This window comes from Equus przewalskii, chromosome 3 (assembly GCF_037783145.1).
Source record: "Equus przewalskii isolate Varuska chromosome 3, EquPr2, whole genome shotgun sequence".
NCBI classification, from domain to species: Eukaryota; Metazoa; Chordata; class Mammalia; order Perissodactyla; family Equidae; genus Equus; species Equus przewalskii.
In genome coordinates, this window is record NC_091833.1 from 97,257,389 (window position 1) to 97,263,388 (window position 6,000).

Sequence of the window (6,000 nt, forward strand, 5' to 3'; positions counted from 1 at the left end):
AGATACAATCTCGCCATAAACCCTGCTTGTCCCCCATCCTCCACGCCCCGCACCAGGCACAGCGACCCACAGCTACCCATAAGCAGAAGGGAACTCGAAACCCAGAGCTTCTCTCTGAGGAGTGAAGGGTTTGTATCCCACATCAGGCACGGCAACTTGTAAAACAGCTTTTTGTAAAAACAAGTACCTGAGAGACAAGCCTCCAAAACATCTAGCTTTGAAAACCAACCCAACGGTGTCATGGGACTGTGGCCAACTGAGAAATGCTCTTAAAGGGTTCACATGTGAATTCACTCACCCCAGGGCCCAGTGCAGAAGCAGTCTTTAAAAAGCACCCAGACTTTATGTGAAAGAGGCTCATTTGCTAATTTTAAAGCATTGAATTGAGGGGGAGGGACTTGCTGGAACACTTTCTGGGGACGGTGGGCACCATTTTCAAGCTCTCCTTCTGCCTTACTACAGCCAGGGGGCATAATCTTTCTTTCTTTCGTGTTTTACTCTAGGCTTTCACATTTTTATTTATCTTATTTTATTTATTTTATTTTTTACTTTAGACTTTTTTTTTCTTCAACAGGTTCCATCTTTACTCCTCTGCTGGTGGGTGACATCTTCATGGTGCTCTCTTTCTGCCTTGCTAAAGCCAGTGGGTGCTATTTTCTTTCTTTTTTTGGTGGGTGCCATCTTTGTATACTGCCCCCTCCCCTGCCTAGTCTTGCTCCAGAGTGCCAATATCTCCCAGAGGGGAGCTTCTACTTGCATCTGGTACCCCACCTCCACTTTTTTTTTTTTAATCTCCGGTGACCCAGTTTTTGTGGCTGCAGCCCAGGCGATGCCCCCTTGATCACCTGCATCTGGAGGCTGGAGAGTCTTGTGTTCCCAGGTCCCATGGGACTATAACAATGTGAGAGACAGTTCCTGGCAGACTTCCAGCACCAGGGCATTGCGTAGATAGCAGCTGAAACACACCCTCAGTCTTTCTGAGAAAGAGGCATATTTGCTATCCAGGAGCTTCCCCTTGAGGGGCAGAATTCTGGTTGGGCACACTTCAAGGAGCCTACAGAGGTGTGCTCAGGGAATTCAGGCCAATGGCCACAATCTTTGTGCTTTCCCTCTGCTTCACTCCAGCTAGCTAGTATCTTCCAGAAAGGAGCTTATACCCATGCCTGGCATGCTGATTTTTGTGGCTGCTGCCAGAGGACACCTCCAGATTGCCTGGCACTGGAGGTCGTGGGGCCTATGCTTGTGGTCTCACAGGTCTGCATGTATTTACATTCTTTAAAAGCTGCTGCCTGAGGAACTGGCTTCCCATTAGCATGAATCTAGGTGTTGACTGAGATCCTCCCCTGTGGGGCACTGACAGATCTTGGCAAACCCTCAACAACTGGGAGTTATTCAATAAAAAATTAAATTAATTCAAACAAAATAAGCTGCTTGGACAATCACAAACGTTTGAGAGACAACCAAGAGCTAGGACAAGGTTCATCTCCTACACAAGGCCACAACTTCAAGAGGAGGAAAGATGGCTGTTTTATCTAACGCATAGAAACAAACACAGAGAATCAAGCAAAATGAAGAAACAGGAGTATGTTCCAAATGATAAAAAAAGGATAAAATCTCATAAAAAAGCCTAAATGAAGTGGAGACAAGCGATTTGCCTGATGAAAGAGAAGAGGAGACCCACCGGCCTGTTCTGGGGACGGGAAATGGCCAACTCACAGCTTGGCAAATCCTCAGCAGCCTGGGTACCAGCTAACACAGCAAGAGAAGCACACTTCACTTGACTTTTCACAATTGCCAATTCTTCGTTGTTAATTATGTCTAACAGTCTTATGCCAATTCCAGCCAAAAAGCCCTAGTGTTAATCAATTGTGTAATTCTAAATTTTAGTTCACCAAGTATCTATTTAGCCAGACCCATTGGGAAACAAACTTCTCATTTCTATCTTCTATTTACTGAATTGCCTTGCCTAATCACCCATTTTGTCATTGATTGGTTATTGGCCTGTGAATCAGTAGATTTGGGGACCAGGTGTCACCATGTAAAATATGCCTCCATTTCATTTGCCTTTTCACCTGCTGCCATGCTTTGCAAAATAGGTGCTAGGACAATAAGCCCTACTTAATGTGGCTAGCAGTCAGCAATACCAAACAAAAAGCTAGCAACATCTAAGATACAATTTCAAGAAGTATTCACTATGAAAAGTGCGATGAATCATCAGAATTCCACAAATAACACAGGGCTGAAGCTTCTACTAATGAAAGTAGCCCATATTATACACAAGGTTCAGTCTCTCTTGCAAGAGGAAATGATAACTCATCTGGTCCAGTTTGTGGAAAAACAGAAGTGACCATAAGGCCAGCAGCTGGCCTCATTTTTATAGAATCTCTTTCAAGAAATTAGTTATTGCATAAGGGAAAAACCAAGAGGACACAGTAAGAAAATACACAGACAAAAATTGTCCTCAAGAAATTAGCCCCATTTATCCACAGAATTCTGACATTATAATTGAATACATCATCCTTTTGATTAAAAAGTGGTGTTTACAAAACTTAATAGTCTAAAGCTACTTTTTCATTTGTTCCAAAGTCCAGTATCTGTCTGGGTCTGTGTGACTCAAAAATATGTGTTTAAAATATCTTCAAAATATTTAAAGCCATCTGTTCTACTGTAAATTTCAGGTTCCTCCAACAGACAAACAAAAGCCAAACATCTCGATTTTATTGACTTATCCACCAAATCTACTCACTTTCTGATTGGTCATTTTAGCTTCCCAGGGACATGTCTGTGTGATCTGATGATTTTTGTATCTTGGTGCTTTGCACACAATTAAGACTAGAGATGGACTTTAATCCCATTATAACACGAAACCACATTTTCGTCACAATCAGCAGCCGACTGCCTGTAAGAGAAGGGTTATTATAGTTTCTTATGTAATGCCGTAATTATCACACATGAGGTTACGTGATGTGGCCTCATATCTCAGGTGAGAGCAGGAAGCCTCACAAGTAATGTCCTTGCATAATTCTCAACACAGTGAGTCTCTGAATCTAAGCCTGGCAACTTGTGCACTTGTTTTTGTTGGCACGTATCTTTCAGGGATATATCATCTTAAAATTTATAAGACTGAAAAAATCAGAAATCCCAATTTATGAAGTTAGAGGAAGAATCAAATTGTCAAATAGACTGAATTTTACATCAGCCCGTTCAGCATATTTTCTCTTGGCAAGAAAAGTACGTGGGAAACTCAAATTATCAGACGTTTTATTGATGTACTCAGATTCTTGACCACAGGAGTTATTTTTATGATTCAAATGCCAAAGTGCTGAGTTCCAGCAGCCTGATGCAGGCTTCTCACTGAATAGACCTGGTTGGTGGGCGGTAGTCACATCAATAAACAGTACACTCAGTCAGCTTAGCACTGCCACCTTTGGCATTTGGAGTTGCCCTTTTCTATTTTACCTAGCCTGATTGTTGCCTTCTGTTTACACAGTCTTTCTCCTAGCAAGATGCATATAGCTACTGATGAAATTATCACGCCATCTACTTCTTCCACACTTAGGCTATTCCTGAGTTACCTTGGTTGGAGTCCTGGGATTGTGCAACTCTTTTGTTCTGTAGCTATTTGGTTGTACAATTACTGACAATTTGTTCAGCGTCCTCTCAGTCAAGAAGTATTTATTGAGCCTTTATTATGTGAAAATAACTATTTTAGTTCCTAGGAGTATGTTATCCCCAGGCAAGATAGACAGTCCTTGTCTTCATAAACCTCAAAGTCTAAAAAAGAAAATAGAAATCAAACACATTATTAAAATAAAGTACAGTGAATAGTATGACCTGAAAAGTCTCTGGCACTATTGGAATGTCAGGAAAGTTCTCTCCGAAGAAATGATGTTTTGTGTTGACGTTGAGGAATGAAGAAAAATTCTTATTTTTCTATTACAGTTGGTCTGCTGATTTATTATGTATGGACTTTATTGGTTTAGTTTTAACAGGACATCTTTATTTCTCTTTTCTATAAATTCATTTAGGGCACCTCATAGTTACATGTGCATTGGATTGGACAAAATTAAGTCATATTTGATGATCTATACTATAAAAATAGGAGAAATAGATGTAAAGTACCTGTACAACATCTAGCATAAATAATCTCTCAAAAAGCCATTATTAACGGTGTTCAATGTTTAAAAATGAGAATTATTGCACAGTATGAGATCTTACTTGGCCTAATTCCTGTACACAAAAATATTTCCTCAGCGTCCTCTCTCCATTCAAGCCCTCATCATTTTGTCCCCTGAAGGGTATATAACTCTCAGCGCAGCTTTCCAATCAAGACCATCATTAGCCAAACTATATTCCTTCTTTCAAAGAGGGGAGATTTTGGAAATCTCCAAAAAGCTTCATCATCCAGATGCTTTGAACTTAAGCCTAAGTCTTTAACATTTCAATAATTAGAAGTGGGTTGTGGGTTTTTTTCGCCCTTTATTAACATTAAAGGCTTTTAAGGCATAAAAATTCAAATTAGTGATGATACTAGTTCTATTTCACCAAGAAGTCCTGAGGGGAAATGGGGCATATCTAGGGGAAGTTTACAGTCCTGTTCAATCCAGAGGCTGCCTCATGATTCCAGCTTGCATGACCTGTTCCTCTCATTCCTAACCATGCATCACATTTGCTTGGGCAAGTTGCCCGTACTTCCAGGAAGCCTGACATTCACAAACTGGCTTCTTTATAATTTGATATTCATCACAATTGTCTGCCAAGATGAAAAATTTGAATATGGTTGTAAAAATGAGGGTTAGAAACCAAGAATATGAGTTGACGTTTAAAAATAGGTTAATACAATTGACTAGCTTAACTCTTATGTGAAGTTTTTATCATTCACTCTAACCTGTTAGCTTTTAAATTATGACAGAATTACAGGTTGTTCCCACAAATCTTCTTCCTAGACATATTTGGAGGTCTTTGTATATTTGCTTGAGGTCCAAATTCTCTTTCAAATCTTATTTCTGCCTAGTGGCATTTAAACTGATCATATTACACCTTAAACCTTTTCAAATTTCACTAACATTTTTTAATTTGATGAGAAAACTTTGACCCAGCTGGGGCTTTTCTTAAAGCACCTTAACTAATTACTGTTTTGTAATGTCACAGAGTGTGCATGGAGATCTTGTCCCCTTCTAATATCTTAGCCTCCCTAAAATTTGATTCTCTTCTATTTAAAAAAAATTTAAATTTTGCCTTAAACAAATAACTCTTTTAGACATCTTTTAATTTTCATCTCCATTACTAAGTTTTGGGTTTTTTTCTTACTTGTGAGTGCATTTATTTGGTTGGGTTTATTTTGCACAAGGATACCAATATCTTTCTTTTCTTGTTTTTTTTAACTGCATATATTTTGTGAGAATTGTGACAAAAAATGCTTATACTGAATGGAGCTACTAAACTTATTCACTGGTAAATGATATGATCCTAAAAACCAAAACACAAAATGGAACTAAGTTTGTATCTCATGCCACGGAACACTGAAGTAATTCAATGTATATAAATGTCTATTTTATACATATGGTATATATGTATAAATATAATGTACGCATATATATGAACAGCTTCAATATTCATATTTTTATATAAATGTATAGTGTATATGTAAATATATATCTATATAAATATAGATTTATATTTCCAACTATAAGCAACTCTGGTACAAGGAACTTTTGATATCTAATGTATTTTAGGTCCAGTTTAAGCAAGAATTTCTTCATTACTCTAGACCACATTTTTCTCTCCGAGCTCTCACAGTCTCTTTTATTTCATCTCCAAATTTGTCCATGCATGCATCTTATTTCTCTAACTTTGTAACATGCTCCTTAAAGACAGGAACCTACTAATTTAGTTTTAAATTCCCTCGTGGTACATAGAAAACTATAAGTATCAAAAAAAAAAAACTCACTAATTAGTACATTTTACTCCATATAAATAATAAATACAGACAAATACATA